Here is a 27,458-nt window from a genome sequence, read left to right as displayed (position 1 = left end):
AAATACTTATAACCACATGATCATATGAGACCCCTGGAAGCAGCAGTGTGTAGTCTGGTGTGCCCTTGACTTCCAGCTCAAAATTTTACATCAGACTTTTTAAAATAATATCGTAATTATTTTTGTCTCTGTGCTTTAATACCTGTTTAGTTCTTTATCACTTACACGTGTGTACACGCTCAAACAGACACACAAGAATGCCATGTCCAGGATTCTTCTAAGTATATAGAAACAAACATAACTAATATTTCATCTTGTCTAGAATCCTACTGAGGCTGGTATCTATTGTTATGCCTATTTTATGGTACAGAAAATGAGTCCCTAAAATGACATGCGTGATATTTTATATCACTTAACTGTATGGGTACTGATGACACTGGGATTCAACATGGGCAGTCTTTCTTCAAATAAGTGGCTTTTTAAATTATCATATAAAGTCTCTGGAAGAACAGTTAATTCTAGATGCATGTTAAAATGTTATTTATGTGTATTTTGCAATAAAGAATGAAATGGGAAGGGAGAATATATACCATCCTGACAGACTGAACCCAAACAAAATACTTTCTGAAGTCCATATTACAAGGAAAAATAAATAAATGCAGCTACTATTCAGATATTCTTTCTACACTTTTAATTTTTTTGTTCTTTCAAATAAAAACAAATTAATTGTATTTGCTGAGTCTTAGTTCATACTGGTATCATCATGCAGGATTTATGAAATCAGGTATAGTTGGGGACTGAGTTATTTTACATTTTAATTTTGGATCCTCAATTTCAAGAGATACTTAAACTGATGAAAATCTTTATTACAGTTACTGGCTCAATTAAGTCAACTCCTAGTCCCAGTAAGCAGTTAATTTTAGTATTAATAACTTTCATAAAATGTTCAAGATGACACTATTTTGGAATACCATCCAAAGTGGAGTGCTTGTTTAAAAAACTCACATTCTGATTGTGTTGTAGAACATGAGTGAATGTGGTACACAGAATCCTAACAAGAACTCCAGTACTTCCAACCCATATATAATTCTCATCTCACAGAGTATATGTTAGTCCTATAACTATTTTTAAACCATGGAATATAGCAAAGTGAAGATATTTTTTTCAGATATAGTTGAAAACTAATCAGATGGATTTAAATTAAATAAAAGGCAGGTTATCATAGTTGGGCAATGTCTAGGGTTGGGACTTTTAAAAATGTTCAAAAGTGAGCAAAAGTGAGTGTAGAAGCAGCAGACACTTTGTGTGTGTGTGTGTGTGTGTGTGTGTGTGTGTGTGTGTTTGTCTATGTCTGGCCATGGAGAAGCAAGAGTTCATGAGTTGTATAGCTACAAGATATGAATGCCAAAAACAACCACATCAGCTAGAAAGAAGAACCCAAATCTTGGAGGAGATCACAGCCTTGGCCAAACCTCTTTGAAGACCCTGAGCAAAGAAACAAAGCCATGCCTGTATTTGTGAACCACAGTAACTGTGAGATAATAAAAGTATAGTTTTAAGCCATCGAGTTTGTGATAAATTTTGACACAGTGATAGAAAACTAATATAGTAATCTCTTATAAAAAGAAAAATGATTCATCCCTAAAAAAAAAAAACAAAACAAAAAACTCTCCTGTTTTGGTAAAATTTCATCCCATGTACATAGACTTGCATGTGTATACAAACGCACATGAAATACTAGCGTATTTAACTCCTCAGAATTTCTAGGAATAAAAATCCAATCTTGACAATTATATGTACAGAGTTGTAATAATCAAAGAATGTTGGGGTTAAAGAGAGCAGCGCTCATGTAGTTTGTATGGCACAGGCTCATATTAAGCTTCAGAGAGGAAACAGGGATGAGTACCCAACAGGGCCCTCAGAACCAGACTGTTTCCTCATGGTGTAACATAAAAAGCTTGCTGGGAACTGCTGGGAACTCTTCTTTAGGACATGCAGAAATAAGATTCTGTAGTCTTGCAGTACACAAGAGTGAAATGATTTTACTTGAAAACATGAACAAACCCAAAGATATTAGGTCAATCAGATAAATATTCTTTTCCTACATGGCAGATCTTGATGATTAACAGTACATTTGACACCAAGGAGACAGTTCAAATCCCACCTATGTCAATTGAGACTTGATCTGTCTTCAGTTGAATTGATTACAGAGCTCAAATGAATCAGGATCATTATAACATAGCAAAACAGAATTAATGTACAGTACTAATAGATGCACAAAAGATGCTAGACTTACCAATAAATAAATAAGTGTAAACAGTACTGATAAAGGTAATTGTACTTTTCATTAACTTATTCAACAAATACTGAGTGCTTAGAGTTTATTGGCACACTGTCTTTTTTCTGCAGGTAAACAGCAAATATTTTGTCCTTGTCCATATGAACTTCATAATCCGGTGGTAGAGAAATACATGAAACAACAGATAACATAAATAAACCTACACTTAATCCATCTTTTCTATAAAAGAAAGAATGGGCAATGACAATATACACCAGGATACATGACTTAGTTTGGGGAAGATCAGAGGACACTTTAGAGGCTATGTGCCTTTAATTGTGAAATATAAACTGATTTATTCATTGGTTATATAAAAATAGTGTCTGTTACTGTGGTTGAACTTATGATTTTTCTTTCACATCACAGTGATGTGGAAGCAAACACATTCATTAGAAACCATAATTTGAATTTCGATACTTTCTTGGGTTAACCATATGACTCACAGTAGTCTCTCTAAATGCTGGATAGTGACTGCAAGCCAAACTTCTAATCAATCATGTAGTCATTCAGGTAATAACTAATATTCTATAGTGTACTCTGTTGTTGAGCTATGTTATTCAGTGTGTCAGGTGTATTAAATACATTTTGACTTATCATATTTTAATTCATGATGAGTATATTAGGATATAATTCTATCAAGTCAAGGAAACAGAGAGATAGATATAGGAGTGAAAGAGAGAGAGAAAGAACACATATTTGTGAGTGAATGTTGTGGAATTGTGATAGAAGACAAAATCTGAACTTCAACCTGTGATTTTTTGTTCTTGAAGAAAGTACAGGATGGAAGCCTTCATAACAAGATAATTATGCTGAAGAAGAGTATTAATACAACAAATATGAAAGACACTGAAGAAAGAAATTAAAGAAGACATTAGAAGTTGAAAGTTCACCCATGTTAATAAATTTGAAGAATTAGTATTGCTGAAATTGCCATACAACGTGTATAGTTTGAATTTTAAATATCTTCTGAGAAGTTCATGTTTTAAAAGCATAAAAACAGCATACTTCTCAGATGGGTTTTTAAAGTAATGATTAGGGATCTGACACCATAGGGAATTAATCATTTGCTGGATTAATCCATTGATAGCTGAATGAAACATTGAGGGTGAAAAATAGTTGGAGGGAGTGGGTCATGTGATCATGTCCAGGAAGGGTTAATCAAGTCTCTGAACCCTTTTTCCCCTCTCTACTTTCCAGCTGCCATGAGCTGAGCAACTTTCCTCAGCCAGGTCCTTCTATCATGATGTTCTGCATAATCTTGGGTGCAGAGCAATGGAGTGGGCTGACCATGAACTGAGACCTTTGAAACCACAAGTTCATAAAAAACTTTTCCTCCTCTAAGTTATTCTTGTTGTATATTTTGGTCACAGTGATGAAAAACTGACTAACACACTACCCAAAGTAATCTATGGAATCATTGCTATCTTCATCAAAATATTGATGACATTCTTCACAAAGGTAGCAAAAACATTCCTAAAATTCATATGAAAACACAAAAAACTTTTTTTTTTTTTTTTTTTTTTTTTTTTTTTTGTGATGCTGGGGATCGAAGCCAGGGCACTCTACCAACTGAGCTATCTCCCCAGCACAAAATACGTTTGATATCAAAATAAATACTGAACAAAAAATAATGATGTTGGAGCCTTCACAAGACCTGATTTTAAAATATGTTACAGAGTCATAGTAACAAAACAGCATGGTATTGTCATAAAAATGTATATGTAGATCAGAGAAACAAGAGAGTTCCCAGGTTTAAATCCATACATCTTCGGCCAACTGACTCTTGAAAAAGGTACCAAAAATATGCATTGAAGAAAGGACAGTCTCTTCAACAAATGGTGCTAGAAAATCTAGATATCCACATGCAGAAAACTGAAACTAGACCCCTATCTCTCACCCTGTACATAATTCAACTCAAATAAATCAAAACCCTTCACCAAAGACCTGAAACACTGAACATACTAGAGGAAAACACAAAGAAAATTATTCTAGGTATTGACACAGACAAATATTTCCTGGAGAAGATTCTGATAGCTATTGAAACAAGTGTTGAAAATTGGGATTATATCAAATTAAACAGGTTCTGCACAGCTGAAGAAACAATCAAAAGTTAAGAGACAACCTGCAGAATGGGAGAAAATATTTGCTAGCTATTTATGTGACGGATGAATGTAATTTAAAAAATGAACAAAAGAATAGATAATTCTTGAAAGAAGTACAAGGGGCAATAAATATATTTTAAAATGCTCCCTATCTTTAACCATCAGGGAAATGAAAATGAAAAATGCATTGAGGTTTCATTTCACTCCAGTTAGAATGACTATGGCTATCATATATATATATATATATATATATATATATATATGTATTCTTTAGATATTTACCCATATATATATAGACATATGTGTGCATATATTTAGGTATGTATGTAAGGGAAAATAAGTTGGCACACAAAAAAGACACCTGATAGCCATGTTCTATTGTGAAAATATTTACAAAAGCCAAGATGTGGAATCAGCTTAGGCACCCATCAGCTGATGAATAAAGAAAGAAAATATGGTTTGTAAACACATGGAGTATTATTCAGCCATAAAAAGAATGAACTCTGTCATTTGCAAAAAAAAAAAAAAAATGTGGATGAAGCTAGAGGGTGACATTATGTTGAGACAAAAAAATCAGACCCAAAAAAATAATGATGTGTGTTTTCTCTCCTATGTGGAAACTGAAATCAAAAAGATAACCTCCATGTAGAAGAGGGACTATTTGGAACTGAGAAGAGGAATGAGGGGAAGAGAGTGAGAGAGGATACAAGGGAGGGTGAGCAGGACCAAGGCACAGTATGTGCACATATGGAAATGCCACAGTGATACCCATTAATTTGTTCAATTAATGCATATTAATTTTAAAAGAATGCATGTGGATGAAAGAAAACAATATTGATTATAAGTCAACTGAGCTTGAATGTTTTATGTGAAATACAAGCAAATGGAAATAAGAAAACATATTTGGGTGAGGGAATTGGGTAAAGGTTTCTAGGAGATACACCCATAACAAGAAATTCTTAGCTGGGAAACAGTGTAATTTTTGCTAATTCTATTTTTAACTTCCCTTGGAGCTCACATATTAATGCCTTTTCTTTAAGTGGTGTTTCACATTCTTGACCACAATCAGAATCACCATTTGACTTTAAAGATATGCCAATGTTAATGCTCTTCTCAAAAATTCTGATTTAGCGTTTGGGGTGTTAGTACATTTTACAGTTGCTCAATTGATTCTAGTATACAGCTAGTATTGAAAGTCAGGACATTTCTTAGTTACCATTAGGATAATTTATCTGCTACAGAATTTTAATATCATTCAAACTGGGAATTTCTTTGACTATAATAGAAAAATAAAATTAGTGTCCCAGGAAATCCTCTTGTAAAACCGCTCATCTTCATATATAGGGAGAATGAAGGCTTATCATGCCTAAGTTACTTAGCTAATCTGAAAAAAGAACGCTCATTTTATTTCACTTTAGCCTATTTTAATAATAGTCCACATACAAAATTCTGTGCTGAGCAATTAACATTCATTCTCAAAAAGTATTTTAGTGTCCATTATGAGGGAAACCCTATCCTGAGTTGAATAAGTTATTACCTGATCTTATAAGGTAACCATTACCATTTCCATTTTAGAACGCCAAGAACATTAACAAATTCCCTAAATCATAGAGCAAATAGCTGGTAGAGTCACAATTCAAACAAAATCCCACCAGATTTGAAAGTTACAATCATTGCTTGAATTCTTCCCTGACCTTATCTAATAGTTTCTCTTATGCCTAAAATTACCTGTTAGTAAAATTTGCTGATCCCTCAGCATTGATAAAGACCAATTCTGCAACTTTACTTAAAATTTTAAATTACTTATATCTCCAATATTTTTGTAATTATATATTAATACAAGAGATACTCAAGAATAAAATAGTTCTACATAGGCTGTATTTTATGATAAATGGAATGGAATGCTGATCTTTGTTCTAAAAAATTTCAGAATGTTCACTTAAACATTTTGAGTCATTTTTTAAATTGTAGTACTGACCTTTACTAAGTGTTAAACAGGTTTGTTCGAAATTTAATGAGGATAAGTTTTCATATGATACTCAATTTAATTTAGGATATTACGAAGGATTCAACAATTTTAGTATAAGAGAGCAGAACTTGTTACATATGTATGGTCGATGACTAGCTCAGGCTAAATTTTGCATATCTATAGAGTCTAAAATTCAATTGGGATTACATCCAAATTTTTGTTTAAGTATCACAAGTAAAAGAAAATAGTCTTAAATGAAATATGGTTTGAAATTCTATTTTCTTCTCAGTCACTTTTTCTTCTTGCATGGTTTCAAAAAGTACCCCTAACTGTTGGGCTGTAGGTAAGATTTAGAAATTGACACAAAGCAAGGCATGCATAGAGTACTGCTACCTCACCTCATCTCATCCCTTAATTGTATGGAACATAACAGCCATCCTTATTTTTAAAATATTACTTCAAGATGGAATAAACAAATTCAAATGAAAAAGAGATATTGGCATTTACGTTGTGCTTACAGTAAAATTAGTATCCAAACTAACCACCATTTCCCACAAAAATACTTATTTTGTTTCTTGGACAAATTTAATCACTCTTACATGAACTTTCTTTTATTCAGTTTCGTATGGTCATTTTATTCATTATTCATTCATCTGAAAATCATTTGGTCATAGTACACATTTAAAGTAGTGTTTTTAAAACATATGTATGTTTTTATAAACATATTTTATATATACACAAACATATAAATGTGTATATATCAATGAGATTACACAGATAAATTCAAAAGAACTCTATGCATATAACACACCCATTCAGATTTGCTTTTCAAGTCAATCAGTCATGTGCCAAGGCATACTGACCCATCTCAAGAATAATGCTAACACAATGGACCTATTAGTCAAGTGAAGAAACAATTAAATATTTAGTTTGAAATGTGAAAAAAAAAAAAAAGAACATAGAATTTGGAAAATATTGTCTTTCTAAGATGAATCTTTCAGAATTACTTGACTTGTACCTTGTTATAATTTTAAAACTCCACACATAATATTTATTTTCTAAGGAGATTATTGCTCTTTTTGGAGATTTGAAGACTTCAAGGAGTTTAAAATTTTCTTGGGAAAATGACAGCACCACAAATAGAGTAAAAACTATCAGATGAAGAAGTGTTATGTATAATATTTGCTTCTTTCTAGACCAGTTCTCAGTGTGATCCCTGAACCTGCAGCATCAACACACAGGGGAACTTTTTAACCATGCATGTTATGGAATCAGAAATTCTGGGGGTTGGGCCCAGCAACAGGATCTTCAGTGATTCTGATGTAGAGTTGAGAACCAGACACATTTTGTAACTTCTTTACTTGACTCTCTATTGTTTTAATTTTTTAAAACTTTATTGTATAGATTGTTCTGATCATGATGAATACTCGGTCTATGCTTTCAGGCATCTTAGAATACACATTTTCTCCTTCTTCATCCTCTTCCTGCCAACTATGTTTCAGAGAATCAGAAAAAGACCCAATCTTAGGAAACCAATTACTAGTAAATTTAACTAAGTTTAATCTTAATTATAAATACTCCTTATTAATTTTGAAATGAATTAATGGAGGAATGGTAAAAATGAAAAAAAATTTAGACTGTTCAAGCAGTACTTCCTGACTTACTTAAATCTCACAATTATGTCTGTCTAATTTTTCATCATAATCAATATAAGTAACAATAAAAATATATTAAATATAGAACACAACTTTTATTTTTATTATAAGAAACCAGGATCCAGGATTTTAAAAATTGAAGATTTGGAATAAAAGATATGGTCAGTATATGAAATGTGAATGAGAAGAAATTCTCACTGGTTAAAAGATGGTAAGATTTTATAGAAGTGAAGATAAAAGGATATCCCTAGAAAAAGACAGGAATAAGTATCAAATCAAGATAATCATGGTAAATTACTTACAGTTCTTGATTGTGACTTCCTAGGTTACCTATGCTTTACTGAAAGTTTGGCCTTTTAAGTGTCCTTCTTCAAGACAAAAGCCCTTTTCTTCAGTTTTACACTGTGTGTTCACCGGTTGATAATCTGTGTCTAGTACACCGCAGGTTTCTAGTAAAGGGTCTCCAATGAATATTGAAGATTGGGTAGGCATTTGCAACTACCTTAGGTAGGATATTGATGGCTGGTTAGCAGAAGCATTTAGGTAGTATTCCATAGGTTTTATCAATGAAATGATCAAAGTGATATTGTGGGAATGTAGTTTAGCAGGAAGAAAGATTAGAGTAGGGAAAGAAGCTAAGAAATCAATGTGCAATTAACAAAGTCTCATAGGCTAGGAAGGGCCTAGAGGCAAATAGTATAGTACATCTCTATTCTGTCTCATAGGCCATCAAACTATTTTGTCAATCATAATTAAAATATTATCTGTTTTCGTGAAGGCAATACCCAATTTTATCTTCATTCATATACCCTTGAATAGCACTTGTTATATGTTTTTACTAGTGACCAAAGTAGAAGAACAAATTGGGAAATAGTGAGAATTATGATTGATCATCCAAAGAGAAGTGAGGATTGAGGCAGAGAATTAAAGTAAGAACTTTTTTTAAATATGAAAAGTTTATACATACTTAAACCTGCAGATTGATATAAATTGATGACATCTCAGAATCAGTAGTAAAATTTGCTCTTATTTGAAGACTCATAGTGTTTTTATATGTTCTAAAGGAGGAAAAGGTGAATTCTAAATCAAGGGCTTTAAATTTTTTTGACAGTCATAATGAATTCATATGTAATTAATCATAACAGATCATAGTTAACCATATTTATAAATGTACACTATTTGAAAAAGGGATTGCATATACACTCACCAGACATATTTTTCATTCCACCAAAAGCAACACTGCTTATGTACGTGAATTCACAGACACCTTACAGTAACTCTACTATTCACCACCACTTTCCAGGAGGTCTTTTTGTCACATATTGGATAATGTGCTCCAGACAAATTACCCTTTTGATATAATAATCTTGAAAAGTTATTGTCCAGTCTATACAAATCCTTCTGTGACAGGGAACTCACTATTGAAAACATATCTCTGGATCATCCTATCAGATTTCACTATCTTGAACTTAAGTTACTATTACTTAAATAACTTGCTCCAAATTATTTCCTTAGGTCATGGAGACAACTCCAGACCTTCTTCACATGATATCCCTTCAAAAACCATAGATGGGTTCGGAGGCGTGGCACACACCTGTAATCCCAGCAGCTTGGGAGGCTGAGACAGGAGGATTGTGAGTTCAAGGTCAGCCTCAGCAATTTATTGAGACCCTGTACAATTTAGCAAGACCTTGTCTGAAATTTTTTAAAAAGATTTTAAAAAGGACTGGGGATGTGGCTCAGTAAAAACCCCTGGGTTCAATTCCAGTACCAAAACTAAAACAAAAACAAAACACACAAACAACAAAAATAACAAAAGTGTAGATGGTCCTAATCCCTTCTCTGAACTGTCTTTTCTCTAAGGGACATTTATCTGGTCCCATGAAATATTTCAGATTAGAATTTTCTTGACATTGCTAACTTTTAATATTTGAAGGCCTTGTGATGATACTGCCTATGAAGCCAATCTTCTTCACCTTTTCTTCCATCTTCTTTGAACCCTTTCATGTTCCCTATTGTAACTGAGCATTTGTTCTCCAGACAGTTGGCAGTATGCCAGATCAGGGGCTTTAACTTTTTAAATAGCAAACACACACTCACAGCCTTTGCTTTTCTGCAGTGGAATCTTAATTGAAATCTTATTACTGTGTACAAATCAGATGAATCCAGGAGTTGTCTGATTGCAGAGCAGATGTGGTGGAGCAATTCTGAGCCTCTTACCCTGCTGACCTCCAGCTCACCCTCAGGTCCTCTTGAAACATTTTATTTGTACACAAGATTCCAGGAAGCCAGAGAAAACTATACTTTCATATTAAGGCTGTATATAGAATATTGAATCTGCTCTATTCCAGTGAAACAAAAATATGAGCAATGAGCAGTGGGTTCTAATTATTTATCATAAATATTTTTAATAACTTCCTTGATATTTGTATCTAGGGCCCACCAAGTGATTATAGCAACCATTTAAAGTACCTCTAAGGCCTTTTGTCTATAGACTAGTGGCCAAAATTTCCTTGATAAAAGGTTGTCATTATCATGTCACTCCACTATGTACATGATTCTGTGATGATTGGGCTAGGATTTACATGGAGTACTGTGATATCACAAATGAACATATTTTAATCAAAGTATTTCCCTCTTGTAGAGGTGGAGCTCAGGGAGGAGTGCTATAGAAGAACTGGGGAATTTAACTCTCAAATATAAACATATATTAGCTAGTATATATTCAATGTTCTGCATCACCTGCTCAACTCATCATGATTACCTTAAACTCACAACCTCCTAGGTTGGGTTCTGGCATTCTTATCTATGTACAAACAAGGATATTCATACTTGGAGAAGTATGAATTAAGGAATTTCCTTAAGTCCTAGCGGTACAGATAAACCCTAACCTGGCCCCAAGTCAGTATTATTAATCACAGCTGTTTTCTTTCTTCTGAAAAGATGAATATTAATGAAAAATAATTATCTTAGAAAAATAAGTAAGAGACTTGGCTTCATAATAAAAGCACCAGATGATATGTAAACTTTACTAATTTACTTTCAAATATTCATTTCGATGCTGAAGGTTGTGGACAAGTTAATAGCTACAAAGAAATAACTAATAGAATAAAAGGTGGAAAATGCAACAGTGAAACCAAAATCTATTTTTGAAATTCAGGGAATATCTCTATTTTATATTGTTCAATTTGTTGTATATTTTTCAGATTGAAATAAGCTACTCTAAGAGGTTCTACTTTATAAGACTTAGGGATGATATTGCATGAGATATAAAGCTCTGGGTCAGTTATAACAACAAGAGAAGAACAATGAAATGGAGCCTTAGAATGGTTCCAGAGAGTGGGTGGCTCTCTGGTACCTCCTTTCCATTCTTCTTTCTCTCTTGGCTATCTTTTGTACATGTAATGCTTGATGTATCAAGGGTAAAATGATTTAATTGCTTTTTATTTCAACCATATCTCACTAGCATATTCTTATCCTACATTAAGATTCCTTTTAAAAATAATTAATTTTTCTCTTTCCATACTTTATTGGTACATTATAAATGTACATAACGGTAGGATTTGTTGTTACATATTCACACATGTACATAATATGACAATATAATTTGTTCAATATCCTTCCCAGCACACCTCATTCCTCTTCCTATTGCCCCTTGGTCCCTTTCCGCTAATGGTCTCTCTTTAATTAGATACCTCCCAGCCTTATATTTAGATTCTTATTAGATCAAACTCTTTGTAGTCTGTAAACTCAAAGCCTACACAGTACTGAAGATTTGGTCAACAACCTAATTTGTGTTGGGTTTTATTTCCATGCTTATAGATTAGACCTGCAATTTTGAATCATGAGACAATTTACTTTGTCCCCTGCCTGACCTTCTGCTGTTAAAGGATTAGGCTTACTGTTCCCAATCATAAAAGTACATTACTGTCTAAGCATGTGCCAGGTGCAATATATGTGCTTTTTAATCAATTAGGTAGCTGCATGATATATAAGAGTACATTTTACAGACTTAAAAATTCATTCCCTTATCAGCCACAACTTTCTATATCATATTATATAAGTACCTAGAGGCTAATGCAATTAATGTGTCTCAAGATTTGTTGCTTAAATGAATTTTTTACAATAATGTTAATGACTGTGTCTTGATTTACCAAAATGCTATGCACAGTAAGTTCTGATCATTTCTTGGCTGGAATTAGTTATCATTTTCACCTCCGTTCTCTTTTAATGAGAAAATTAGCTACTCTTATCTTGTATTGCCCTTGGGTGTAAGTGTTGTAAGGGCATCAAAGGAAAGAAGGAAAGAGCAGGATTGTGTATTTGTGTCATGTATTTGTTAATGAGCTGAACCCATGACATTTCCCAAGGAAAATTAAATATGCTAATGAAAGTAATGGCTGAATTAAGGTCTTTCCATCAGTTTAACCTGAAATCATCTGCAGAAATTATTTTTACAAGTGACTGTTTTATAATACTCATCTTTCATGGATCATATTCATCCAGATGGCATCACTGTAAACAAGCAGTCGGAAGTTTAGGTGGCCCCAGAAAGGCTGTGCTGCTAATTAATATGGAGCCCCTAGAGTCCAATTGAAAGGGAATGGGTAACTGAATGTATCTCGAATGTTAGTAAATGTGCCCAGCTTTACAGCCTGAGGGACAAAAATAGTCTCTTATATAAAAGTACCCCAAATCATAGTGGCCCTAATGCCCCATGCACCATATAGGTTTTCAGGTTCTCTTCTCTCATCATAATGTCCTTCAGGAATGTCACTCGCAGGAGGTATCAAATGTGTTTCCACATCACACTGTACTTCTGGCTTTATAATTTCTTGGTTCTATATTGCAAATCTCTGATTTGTCAAAATGACATTTTTAATGTTTCTAATAATCAGTCCTGCAATTCTGGGACAAGTGACCTTGGCCTAATACCTGACAGATATTAGACTTCTATTGACCTTGAAAGAGAGGAAAGGGATGCTGTTCTCCTTTTTGGAAGTCTATCTCAATAGTGGAGCAGAATCTTCCCTTCATTTGTTTCCCTAAAACAACACCAGATATAACATTATTTATTATCAACACCCGATTACATAGGATGCCATTTGTGGAATACTGAATGTGTTCAAGAATATTATTTTATCTTCAAATAAATTTGTAAGTACATTAGTTCTTTCTTTTTAACCAAGGATGGAAATAAGCTGCGAAGAAGCTAAGTAAATTATCTAAAGTTTATATATTGAAAAGAGTATATCTTAGATATACTACTTCTAGCCCATATGGTATCTTTGTACAAATAGAAAGGAAAAGTTCCTTCACTCAAGACACTTACAGAAAATTAGAGATATTTGTCAAAAGGAAAAGACGCTTCACTGCCACCTACAAGAAAGCCTTGTTGCAGTCTAGGAGTCCATAAGGACTGTCACCTAAAAATGCCCCCTTAGATGTGCTATCCTTGCAATGTTAAGAGTCTGCACAAACACAGCATTTCTGTGGGATGTGAAAACAAGTGCTCTAATTCCTGTGCCCTTCTGCTTAACTGTGCCATAAACTCAGAAATATCCTTGCAAAACTTAGTCACACCATAACGTAAATTATCTATGCAAAACCATGCAATGCATTCTGCCCCCAATCCTAGTCACTTCAGTACACATTGGCCTTCTATTCCACTGTGGTTACTGCTCAGGGCACATTCCCCTTATTGCTTTCTCATTCCTAAATATCCTGAGGACAAAGAGAATTTTAGGAGAGATGTCAGAAAATGACTGGAATTATGGAGAAATGTAAACCTTGCTTCTGAGTTATTTAAAACCTTTACATGGAATACCTTTTCTTCTTTCAAAATGCACCACAAAATGGGAGAAAAGAAAAAGGAAATCAAGCTCCATTGTTCCTCAAGCGACTGGACATTTTTAACTGTGAACCACACTTGAAGACAGAAAGCCTGTGAAAGGCAACGAATACAGGTTCAATATTCAGGGAGTTTAGTGTCATTTTGAATTGTCTATATTTGTGCCAGAGCCATACTGGTTAGAAAATTTAAATATTAACTTAGGTCATACTATCTTAAACCAAATTATCTTTTTTTTTTTTTTTTCTGCTTGATTTTCTTGCAGAACTTACCAGCTCTAATAGGTGCAGGAGACCATTTGGAGATAGCCATTTTTTTTTTTTTATTAAAAATCATAAATTTACATAGGGCAATCTTGTTTGATTCATTCTGTTATTTTTTCCCTTCCCCCCCAGCCTTCCCACCCCTCTTTTCCCTCTATACAGTCCTTCTTTCCTCCATTCTTACCACCCTCCTTATCCCTAACCCTAAAACTAACCCTAACCCTAACGCTAACCCCTCCCACCCCCCATTATATGTCCTCATCCGCTTATCAGCGAGATCATTCGTCCTTTAGTTTTTTGAGATTGGCTTATCTCACTTAGCATGATATCCTCAAATTTCATCCATTTTCCTGCAAATGCCATAATTTTATCATTCTTCGTGGCAGAGTAATATTCCATTGTATATATATGCCACAGTTTCTTTATCCATTCATCAACTGAAGGGCATCTAGGTTGGTTCCACATCTGGCTATGGTGAATTGAGCAGCTATGAACATTGATGTGGCTGTATCTCTGTAGTACGCTGATTTTAAGTCGTTTGGGTATAGGCCAAGGAGTGGGATAATCGGGTCAAATGGTGGTTCCATTCCAAGCTTTCTGAGGAATCCCTTTGAGACACTATATTTAGAAATGGTCTGCTGTCTTTGTGCCTCTGTTTAGACTCCAACCACCAAACAATTCAGTCACATGCTAGTTTTGACTCTCATCCTGAGGAGGAAGTCCTAGCTAGTCATTCTCTTTTATTTTTTCCAAGCCCTGTGTGCACTGGCAATTCATAAACAGTTCAAACTATGTTTCTATCTAAAATAAATCTTAATGTGACTTGTATATCATCCATATCTGTACCATGGTTTTCACTGTGATAGGAGCATATAATGTCAGAGATAGAGAGAACGTTAGAGTTTTCTTGGATGCCAAAGCTTCCACCTAGAGTTGAAGTAACAGAAACTCACAGACATTAAATGAGTTTCTAAAGATGAAGATCTCTTAGGTGGATATAATTAAAAGTAGAATATATTGTGACTTAAAAAGATAAGATTTTTATTATATTACATAGTTATTACATTAAGTCATTGAAGCTTGTTTTTAAAAGAAGCATGATATATTTTCTAAATAAATATTCACAACTCCAACAATACTCTAAGAAACTTGATTGTTTTACCTTTTGTAAATACTGCTATTAACTATTGCATAGAGTATCAAGAATTTAATGTCAATCACAATGGCATACACACACCAGAGATAAGGTACATTTCTGTGGAAGCTCGGTACATCATTTCCTTCTCAGTAGTTCTCTGGATAAAGGAAACTTTCTACATTTCAGTTAATTCACAAAAGCAACTTTCTAAGGGACCATACGGTACTATAGATTTCATATGACCTTTGGAAAATACTCATAAATACTTAGAATTCATAATAAGATTTGTTTTTATTAAAGGTTGTCTACTACATCAGAATTTTTGGCTTGGCCCTTAGGTTAAATATTTTTCTTTCTTTAGTTTTCATCTACCCTTAATATATCACATCTAATTTAGTTTGCTACTAGAAAAGCTGTAATTTTGTAAAGTTTGCTATAATTTGTATTATGACAGTAACATAATTTTCTCATTGGATTGTAAAAACATGTACCTCAACAATTCCTCATTTATTTACTCAATAAATACTTAAAATCTAATATGTACCCCATGATGTGGCAATATGAAATCAGTTATCTATAAACTAATGAACTGAAGCAATTAAGAAGTCGAGAGTTTTATGTTGTCTATATGGACATTTCCAGTTCTTTTTTGTGTCATAATATCTTAAGTCTTAATTTCGTTGTAGAATTCTGTATTGTAACCTCCTGGGTACATCATTTGAAACAGGTAAGTTCTCTGAATACAAGAATTGAATTTCTTTTTTTTAAGTGTACAGAAATAGTGCCAATCATCAACACATTTCTGGAAAAAGACAAAAGTTTTTCCTATGGGCTTACTCATCAAGTATTCCTGAATGCATTTGACAGTGACATCTAGCATTTTTCATTTTTACTGAATTGAAAGAGAAGAGTGATAGATAGATAACATTTCAATAGCTCTCCCCACAGAAGAAAGATGTTTATTAGGAGTTAAAATACAAAGACTTCAAAGAATTCACACATTATGTGTGATATTGTCTCAGTTATCTTAATCATATATTAGAATTTTAAATAGAGAAATAGTGCGTTGACTAGCATCTTACGTATTGTTTTTTTTTTCTAAACAGGGTCTCAAATTAAAATAGGAGGCAAACCATCACTTATGTGAGTTCAAATACTGGGTGGGTTTGTGAAATAGAAAGCAAAACTTATTTTTTGAAATTATGTCTAACAAAAGTCACAGCAACAAAATGTAGTATTGTCTTTTGAAAAATGAAAAAAAATAGTTTTTTCTCATCTGATAAGAAAATGCAAATTATATGAAGAAAATAGGATACAAAAACAAAGTGATTAACAGTGAGTTCTGTTTTCAAAAATCAAACCCTTGCATGGTCTGTAACCCCAGGGGCTCAGGAGGCTGAGGCAGAAGAATTGCAAGTTCAAAACCAGCCTTAGCAGTTTAGAGAAGCATTTAGCAACTCAGCAAGACCCTCTTTCTATTTTTTTTTTTTTTTTTTTTGGTAAACAAATGGGATACATTTTGATTCTCTGTACATGGAGTAAAGGTATACCATTCGTGTAATCTTAAATTTACACAGGGCAATGTTGTTTGATTCATTCTGCCATTTTTCCCCCTTCCCCCCTTCCCCCCTTCCCCCCCACACCACCCACCCCTCTTTTCCCTCTATACAGTCCTTCCTTCCTCCATTCTTGCCCCCATCCCTAACCCTAACCCTAAAACTAACCCTAACCCTAACGCTAACCCCTCCCACCCCCCATTATATGTCTTCATCCGCTTATCAGTGAGATAATTCATCCTTTGGTTTTTTGAGATTGGCTTATCTCTCTTAGAATGGTATTCTCCAATTTCATCCATTTGCCTGCAAATGCCATAATTTTATCATTCTTTATGGCTGAGTAATATTCCATTGTATATATATGCCACAGTTTCTTTATCCATTCATCAACTGAAGGGCATCTAGGTTGGTTCCACAATCTGGCTATGGTGAATTGAGCAGCTATGAACATTGATGTGGCTGTATCTCTGTAGTATGCTGATTTTAAGTCCTTTGGGTATAGGCCAAGGAGTGGGATAGCTGGGTCAAATGGTGGGTCCATTCCAAGCTTTCTGAGGAATCTCCATACTGCTTTCCAGAGTGGCTGCACTAATTTGCAACCCCACCAGTGATGTATGAGTGTACCTTTTTCCTCACATCCTCGCCAACACCTATTGTTGCTTGTGTTCTTGATAATCACCATTCTATTTAGGGTGAGATGGAATCTTAGGGTAGTTTTGATTTGCATTTCTCTTATTACTAGAGATGTTGAACATTTTTTCATATATCTGTTGATTGCTTGTACATCTTCTTCTGTGAAGTGTCTGTTCATTTCCTTAACCCATTTGTTGATTGGATTATTTGTATTCTTGGTGTAGAGTTTTTTGAGTTCTTTATAGATTCTGAAAATTAGTGCTCTATCTGAAGTATGAGTGGCAAAGATATTCTCCCACTCTGTAGGCTCTCTCTTCACATTATTGGTAGTTTCCTTTGCTGAGAGAAAGCTTTTTAGTTTGAATTTATCCCAGTTGTTGATTCTTGCTTTTATTTCTTGTGCTATGGGAGTCCTGTTAAGGAAGTCTGATCCTACGCCGACATGTTGAAGATTTTGACCTACTTTTTCTTCTATAAGATGCAGGGTCTCTGGTCTGATTCCGAGGTCCTTGATCCATTTTGAGTTGAGTTTTGTGCAGGGCGAGAGATAGGGATTTAATTTCATTCTGTTGCATATGGTTTTCCAGTTTTCCCAGCACCATTTGTTGAAAAGGCTATCTTTTCTCCATTGCATATTTTTGGCCCCTTTGTCTAGTATGAGAAATAAAATATTTAAAAAGACTGGGGATGTGGCTTAGTGGTTAAGCATCCCTGGGTTCAATCCTCAGTACAAAAAAAAAAAAAAACAAACAAACAAAAAAAAATCAAAGCATTCTGTGTCAGTACATACTCAAGAGAAATGAAAATGTTTTTCCACACCAAAATTTGTACATAAATTTTTGCAGAAACACTATTAAAAAGTCAAAAAGTGGAAACAAATTAAATGCCCAACAATGTGTGAATGAGAAAAATATAGTATAGCTAGGAAATGAAGTAATATTTGAAACTAAAAATAAATGAAGTACTGATATATATTCTAACATGGAAAAATATTGAAAATATGAAGTAAAATAAGTCAATCACAAAACAATACTAAATGTTGTAAAATTGCTTTTATATGCAATGTGCAGAATAAGCAATTAGATACAGACATAAAACAGATTAATGGGTGCTTACTTCTGGGAAGGGCACAGGGAGAAATGATGAGTCACTACAAAAGGGTTTGGGGTTTCTTTCTAGGAAGATGAAATGTTTTAAAATTGATCGTGGTGAAAATTGCATAATTCTGTGAATATAATAAAAAACATTGAATTGTACTTTATGTGGATGAGTGGTTTAGTGTATGAATTACATTATAGTATAGTTGTATTAAACACTGCCCAGAAGACATGGGAAATTCAAACACAAAAAGAAAGAAACAAAATAAAAAGTATCAAAAAAGTATTCCTTATCAAAAGAAGCATTTGTGTTTATCAGTATTGACTAGTTATTGCCTATTGATTTCTGAGGGAATACTTGAGATGATAATGTAGAATAATTTTTCATTGTTCCTCTTGTGAAGTTTAATTTTTACAGAAACATGTTCTCAGAAACCATCAAATGACTCTTTATAAGCTCTTCTTCAATTACTCAAAAATCAACATCAAATTAAATGTAACTTTTGTTCACCCTTATTGTTCAATAATATTGTAACTCCTAGAAATGTCAATGTGAACCTAAAAGCATTATTTTCCTTTCCATCAAAAGGCATGATATTTATGAAATTATATTTTATCTGAATTTTAAAAGGCAAATATTAAAGAAGTTTAAATGTAAATGCAGAAAATCAAGGCTTAAGTACTTCTACCCTTAGTTTTATGTTTTAAAATATTAGATCCAAGAATTCAAATAACTTTAGGAAAGAGTTTTACAAAATAAATTTCATATAATTTCTCATAAGTTCATTAAATAGTCCACATTCTAGCTAGCTATGCATTTGAACAAAAAAAATGTATCCAAGATATATTCAATATGCACAAAATATCATTTTTTTATGCTCAAATAAACCCCTTCCTTTTAAACTTAATTGTCATTATTGCATCTGAAATGTTCCTGAGGAATTTAAGATCAAATAATATATCTGGTATGGAAGACAGGTTCTTATTTTGGCTTCCTATGGCAGTTCTGCATTTTACATCATATTCAAATTAAGTTTTCTCAATATCTGGCACAACTCTGACAGATAAAAATTGCTTTGTAAAATTATAGGAAGCAAAAAATATATACAGCAAGGCTCATTAGGTTTGCTTTCAAACTCCTTAAAATCCAATTTTGAAATTATATTTCCTTGATTTGAGATGAGTACCCTTAACCAGAAAAGCATTGCTTTAACACAATCCATTTTTAAAATTATGATGTAAAGTAAAAGCTATATTAGCATAATAATTTTTATTTCTGAAAAAAGTATTACCATAATTAAAAAAAACACTGTTATAATAATTCTGTGGATAATTTGAGGAAGAAACTTAAAGACTAACAAAAATTTATATATTTATAAATTCTCCATATGATTATACAGGTGGTTACACTTTGCACTATTTAAAGCATACACACATGGAGGCACGCACATATATACACACATAAAACCATAATACTCCTTAAAAATCAAATTTATATCTTCTTATCAGCAAATGGTTAAATAGAAATGTAATATATAGTGCCTCCTCTCAAAAACCTTATCTTCAGCATTTAATTCTGTATTTTCCTATTTGTATCTTGTTTCTATCATATTTTGCAACTTAGTGTCTAGATGGCAAATGTAATGCTCATTGATTTAAATGAAATTAATAAAAAATCAAGTCCACAATTTTTAAAACATATCTTGAAGAATTGTATTTTACAAGACATTTTAAATTTTATTCTTTTCATTTAATTGTTATAGGCTTATAAAGATACAATTGTAAAACAAACCATGAGAACATTTTATTCTCAGTGATTTAAGAGCATTCCTTAAGTTATGTTGTCCTTTAAAAAGCTTCAATTCATAAGGGTCTGTTATTGAACTTCTTAAGAGGCAGCACTTTGGGAGAATAAACAATGTTGAAAACACATTGCTTACCTTTAAATTATGTTTGGCATTGGAAGCAGAAACAAAACAAAGTTAGGAACAGTGGAATATCTTCTTTCCCCTAGTGTTAAGAATCCTCTTTCGTCAAGTGTTTGAGTGGTATCAACTGCTACCCTTCAGGACAATGGGTATATAGCCCAACCCTTGCCTGTTCAAATGTTCTCTTGCTTTTGGTCACAGAAATAATGAATTCATGATTAGAGCAATGAGAGATTGCATCCGACTTCTTACTAGAGTTGTTATTTTGAACAATGAGTTTAATTTTTTATATTTTCATGCAGCGATTAATCTGGGAGATTTGAGCTCTGGTGCTGGGGTTGACAGTAACCATTTTGTGCAGTAAGAACATTCTGTATGGAGGTACAAGAAGTTCAAGAATGTGATTTTAACCTTTAGTTCCATTTTATGCCTTTCTAATATACTGGTTCTCAGCTGGGGGTTATTTCTGTCTCAGGAAGATATTTGGCAGTTTCTGAAGATGGTTTTGATTGTGAAACTGGTGGTCGGTGGTGCACCACTGGTATTCAATGAGTAGAGAGCACAAGCCACAGACCCCTGTTATGGTTTGGATGTCAGGTGTCCCCCAAAAGCTCATGTGTGAGGCAATGCAAGAACGTTTGGAGGAGAAATAACTGGGTTACAGTTTTAGTCTAATTAGTGAATTAATCACTGATGGGCTTAACTGAGTGACAACTGGAGGCAGGTGGGGTGTGGTAGGAGGAAGCGGTTCATTGTGGGTTTGGCTATGGGGTATGTATTTGTATCTGGAGAGGGGTGTCTCTCTCTGCTTCTGATCATCATGTGAGCTGTTTTCATTTGCCACACTGTTCCTCCATGATGTTCAGCCTCATCTTGAACCCTGAGGAATGGAGTATGCTATCAGTGGATTGAGATCTCTGAAACTGTGAGCCCCTAAATAAACTTTTTCTCCCCTACATTTGTTTTTTTTTTTTTTTTTTCAGATCTTTTAGTCACAACAGTGAAAAAGCTGACTAAAACAGCCCCCACCCCACAACATAGAATGTCAACAGTGCTGAACTTGAAAATCTCTTTCCTAGAGGAATGAACATATTTAGCCAAACATCCTTTTGCTTTGCTTTGGTAAAATCTATTGCAATTTGGGTTTCTATCACTCATAGTTTAAAAACAAAAAAAGTGGCTTATACAGAAAATAGGAAAATAGGAGTAGATAATAGGAAAAAGAATTTAAAACCAGGAAGGAGACAAAAACAAGAGAAGTATGCTGGCAAAATGAAACTTAGTAAAGGCACTGCACTGGAGAAATACAAATATATGATGAAGAAAGTGAGAACAGTCCATCTGCCTTACATGGAAAGGCAGAGAGGAAGATGGAGCCAAAACCATCTGGACCAGATTAGAACCACCACTGAGCATCAAAATAAGGAGCACTTAAAGGTTTTGACATTAGAGGGAATAGAAGTGTATGATATCTTTATTTATCCCTATAATCAGTTCACAGTCGAAAATTTAGAAACTTTAAAAATAATACTGGAGAAAATACTATCACTCAGGTATAATACCTATCATTTTTATAGGTATTATTATTATTATTATTATTACCATTATTATTATTATTTTCAGTGGTTGGGATCAAATCCAGGATCTCATACATGCTAGGCAAGTGCCATTTTAACACATCAAATTTTTCTCTATAAAAATATTTTATGAACACAAGGTCAATATGTATGTGAGATCTTTATATTCTAATAGTAAGCTTCAGTTTCTCTTAAGTGCTGAAACCACTTAGAATGTTCAATGACTAAATAAAGTCTGTTACTGTATATACCATGTTTAATAATTTTCTTATTGTAAATCTTCCTGTTGTATCAATTAAAAATTAAATATAAACATAATGGCCATCCTTATGCAAACATTTAAGATTTATTATAAAAAGCAGAGTTTAATATGTAAATATCAGTGGTTCTTAATAACAAAATAATTTAAGAAAACTTGTTATATTTCACAGTCCTCTAACGAGTCTAGAAATAACTCCTAGTTATTCTTAAAATTTAAGGTAATTTATGACCGAGGAATGCCCTGGGCAAGATTTTTTTCCCTTTCTTGTATTGTGTTGAAGGTTGCAATCATTTGCTATTGCAATTATAAAACTTAACTATTAAAATTTAATTCTGATCCAATCTGTTTGTTAATAAATCACAAATCTAATGAAATAATCTACAAAATTTTCATTACTTAACCCGTAATTGCTTCTTATGTAAATCTGATTTTAACACCTATTATCAAGATGTCACTGTTCTTAAGATACTAAGTGTCTATCATTCATATACTTATTTTTTATTTATATACAACCCACTTCCAAAACTCTTAGTGTAAGTTCATCTGGGCCATCTCCGATTACTCATAAAGGGAGGAATTGTTTCCTAGCTTCTTCATGAATTTTCCTGATAATAGTTTGACAGATTCTAGAATGTTAATGGCCTTTATACTCTGCATTTTTTAAACTAGATTAGTTATAGGAGTAACTTATCTAGGTTAGTTTTTTTGTTCTTGTTGTTTTCTGCTTTTTGTGTTTTTGTTTTTACTTTCTAAAATCAGCCTCTAGCAGAGCTATTGTCTGCCTAAAATGCAGTTTTCTATCAAGTTCAATTTGTACTCAAACTGAACTTTTTGTATATGTTCTCTATCTTTCTACTCTATGATCCACTTGTAGCTTTCCTCTCTCTTCCCCCATCACTTCATACATTCTTGATGTTACAGTTCACTTCCACAGTAAAATGCTTCACCCAGTTAATAACATCAAGTAGATTTCTTTTGACTTATATTCTGCATACACTAAAAGTGACATATTTGGGTCAAAATTATCCTCATTCAGCATTTAATGTCACACAAGTCTTTTAGAACCACCATGTTCCTTAGCATCTTCTATTCTCTTTACTCTCATAGTTTAGAGATACATTTATAAGTGTCACATCATATGAAGTGCAAAATTTGACACTTTGTATTTAATATATAATATACATAATGAGATTTTTTGCAAACTTTTGGTTTCTTTATCCTTTTAATTTTTAACATTAATTAGATTTGTAGGTTTTAATTTTGCTTGGCAACTCTGCTTTATAAAGTATACCTAAGTAGTGCCTTTTAAAATTGTCTTCTAGCTGGGCATGTTAGCATAAGCCTATAATCCCAGTGGCTTGGGAGTCTGAGGAAAGAGCATCACAAGTTCAAAGCCAGCCTCAGCCATTTAACCAGGCTCTGAGCAACTTAGCGAGAACCTGTCTCAAAATAAAAATAAAAAGGGCTGGGAATGTAGTTCAGTGGTTAAGTGACCCTGGGTTCAATCTCTGATACAAGAAAAAAAAAAAAAGATTGTGTTCTAACTCATTCAGTGTGGTATGCATGTATGAGTGTGTTTAAACACAGAAAGAGATGGCAAAGCCTACCTCATAAACATTTTTGAAGAGTAATAGAGATGAACTCTGTATTAACATAGGACCAAATCAGTGTAGGTGTTGAAAAAAATCAAGGTGACTTCATTATTATAATCCCATGTCATGTTTCACTGTGCCTTCTTTGTACTAAATTCATGTTTCCTTCTTCAACATTTTTTCACCATTTATTTCAAACTCCAAAATTGTTTTCTCATTGGTTTTGTTTGTTTGATTGATTTCTGTGTCCTAATTTCAATATCTCACCAGGGTAATTCAATTTCAAATTTCATGAAATTAACAATGCCAGTCATTAAAATAATTGACATACATTACTTCAAATGCCATTGGTATTTAATTTTTTCAACATTTGAGAAAGTATATGTCATAAATCAGGAGGTTCATTTGTAAGCATGGCCTTTAGTTTCTAGGATCATTTTGTTTTGTCTTCTGTAGTTGTTTTGATCATTTGAACTAGTCTTTACAGTTAATTTCATTTGTGTAACAGAGGCTATGACTTATTTAGAAAAATGACCATATGTATTCTCTAAGTAATATAATTCCCATGAATGCCTAAGGATTATAAAGAACAGCAAGGAATCACACTTAAAATGTTAGATTCTTTCCTGCATTGCTGGCAAGGGACAAACAAGGCTCGCAGTTCATTCTTGTACTAATGTGCAGTATAATGCCATCCTTAAAGGAAATTTCCAAGTACAAATATAATTGCCATTTTGTTAATTATCTTAAATGAGCACAAATGCTCTTTCTCTGTTATGAAATCTCGAAGCATGCAGAATATACTTATGTACCCAGGGTAAGTACTACGTTGTGGTGACAATCCCAGACACAAATGTGTGTCTGCACACGTGTGTTCAGAACTCAACTCCTGAAAACATGGAAATAAAGGATCTGGGGGTTTAGGCTCACAACATCAGACCTAGAATGATTTTTAGAAATGCTAATATTTGAGGGAGAAATAAATCTCAATTGGAAATTTGAACTGGGAAGACATTTTATTTTTGAAACCACTTATTTGAAACACTGTATCTATTGATGGAAAAAAAAAAAAAAAAACCCTGAGATCTGTAGCAAAGTCTTTTGCAAAACTTCAAAGCTAGCCGCTAGCAAAACAACTCAATTAGGACAGGATTTTGAATCTGAAATTACACCAAAGTGTTTTTTGTTTTGCTTTGTTTTGTTTTTGAGTTGTTTAAAGTTCTGAAACTGCGCACCAAGGGATTCTGTTTGACTCTCATCACACATTTGATACCTAACGTCCTTAAAGATGACCTAGGTCTAAGTAATAATCAAGTCACATTTATGATTACTACATTTAACACATAAAACACAGAGTAGATCATTAAATTTGAATTTTGGATAAACATTTTTTGCATAAATAGGTGACAGTATCAGTTAGACCATAGAGGAAACTTTGAAATGAGGCCTAAAGGCACCAACACAGAGGCTACCTGGGAATGAGTGTTGTTGCCTGGGAACTTGAGAAGTTTAACTCAGTTCTTTCAGGCAAAAGGAGTCTGGTTGAGATTCTGTCCAAGGATGAGGTCATCATGGCAGAGGGAGTTTAGGCTGCCAGCCGTTTTCAGGAGTGTGGCATCACAAAGTAAATCGCCAGCCTGGATCTTTGGGAAGCAAGAATAAGTGTATGAGAAAGGGAGCTAAGGAGAACCAAACAGGTGATCAGAATTCAGGATACAAAGTGTTTCTGGGCCATTTTGTAGTTGAAATGAAGGAGTGTTTGATGAGAAAGCTATGGTAAATGAATACTTTTAATACATGAGGTCAAAATTTTCATACTTAAAAAGTGAGTTATAAAGAATTAAAGATGAGGAAAAACTATTATCAGATTATGTTGTGACCTTCAAATGGTTTATTTAGTTTGTCACAGATACTGAATTGGGTTAATCCCAAGGTAAGATATTGTAGAAACTCCAATTTGGAGAATTTGTTAAGTCTGGGGAATCAAGAATAGGAACAGAATACTTTGAGACTCTTCTATAAAAAAGAAATTGTCCCTAGGTTCCATATGAGGGATATTTTGAAGTCAGCAATCAAATTATGATCATATTGTGAGGATGACATAGAATGTTAATGTCAGTTACACTAGGTATTTGTAAAGATATCTTCAAGGTATAAAGAAGCTCAACAATACTTTTTTAAAGTTGAATTAATCATCCTTTTATGTGTACAAATTCATTCTTCACAGTAACTGCTTTTAGTAGGGTATAAATTAATATGAGATGTGGGAACTGATGATTCTGTTGTTTACCCTCCTCTTTGAATTTTTAACTAGAATTTTTTTTTCCCTTAGGGTGTGTATGTGTGTGAGAGAGAGGAAATCAACACCTGACAAGGCTGAAACCACACTCTATTATCTATTTGTATATTTTATACAAGTTAGGTATTAAAATATGTAGGTGCAGGGAAGGTGTATACAGAATATGTAGGTGTATACAGAAGTAGCTATCCAGATGACTGCTGGCTTGCCGATATTATGTGTAAAGATTATTACTTACTTTATTGCTGATTTTAAAAGTGTTGCTAAATGAAAGTGTGTGTATAAAAATGCCTAAATTGCTTACATAAATTGCATAAAGTTTCATGATAATCTAAACACATTATTAGTGGTTACCATTCTGTGGTATTATTGCAGGACAGCCTCTGACAACCCTTGTGTTCCTCTGTTCTTTTATAATGATCTACCTTCAGGCTTTTTCATGGTTCAACCTGCTGAAACCACATTAATGAAACATTTCTAACCCTCCCAAAACCCTTAAGTTCACATGACCATGACCACGCACAGAAAGACGAGAGGAAGGGCTGCCAAAGTAAAAATTCATCAGACTCACACCCTGGTTTGTTTGCTTATTTAATTTGTTTCTCTCTCTCTCTCTCTTGCTCTTCATCTCACTTCTCTCTTAACCCAACTACAAGAAGTTTAACCAAGAAGACGGCAACATTGGGTTCACATATCCAGTCCTTGAAAAGGGCAGGAGTGGAGCTGGATGAAGCGTGCCTCATTTTAAGTACAGTTGAAATCTGACAGCTCTCTTCTTTCTCCCTCTCTCAGCTTTACTCTCTTGCTCTACTAATGTATTCCTTCTTCCTACCCTTCTCTTGATTTCTTACACACACACTCACCTCTTTCTATGAGTGCTTGTTTCTACTATGTGAAGTTTATTGTGTTTATATATATTTAATACAATGGACGCATATGACCATGAGCATCTTGGCATTTTAGAGCCACATCCTGAGTTTTTGGATTTTCAAAGGAGGAATCAGACTGACCTGTCTTGAGTCACATGCCCATCCATTCCCAGCTCAAGCTGGAAGGGACTTGAGTAACAATGAGTGGCTCAAGTTAGAGCAGGTGTCTTTTGTTTCAGATCTTACAGCTCTTCCACCAGAGAGGAGCAGGGAAAGGAGGAATTGTATTGCGGCACCATGAAAATAATTGGATTTAAGCATTCCACCCAAATTTTATCCCTTGCGATTCCCAGGGACATTTGTATCCTTCCCTTTGTCTTCTGTGTTCA

General features: G+C 33.7%; 2 long non-coding RNA genes across 2 annotated transcripts in view; both read left to right on the top strand.

Annotated features, from left to right (window-relative positions):
* LOC306645385 overlaps positions 1–3,401 on the top strand; it is a 37,576-nt gene extending 34,175 nt beyond the window's left edge. The window contains exon 2 of the long non-coding RNA XR_013759633.1: positions 3,049–3,401. This is a non-coding gene — a long non-coding RNA (uncharacterized lncRNA). The remainder of the gene's footprint in view (positions 1–3,048) is intronic.
* Positions 1–27,458, top strand: part of LOC306645379 — a 1,014,773-nt gene that overhangs the window by 294,293 nt on the left and 693,022 nt on the right. The gene's annotated exons all lie outside the window — the stretch shown is intronic.

Source organism: Sciurus vulgaris, assembly GCF_902686455.1.
Source record: "Sciurus vulgaris genome assembly, chromosome: 15".
In the NCBI taxonomy this organism is placed as follows: domain Eukaryota; kingdom Metazoa; phylum Chordata; class Mammalia; order Rodentia; family Sciuridae; genus Sciurus; species Sciurus vulgaris.
This window is presented reverse-complemented; position numbering and strand designations above follow the sequence as displayed.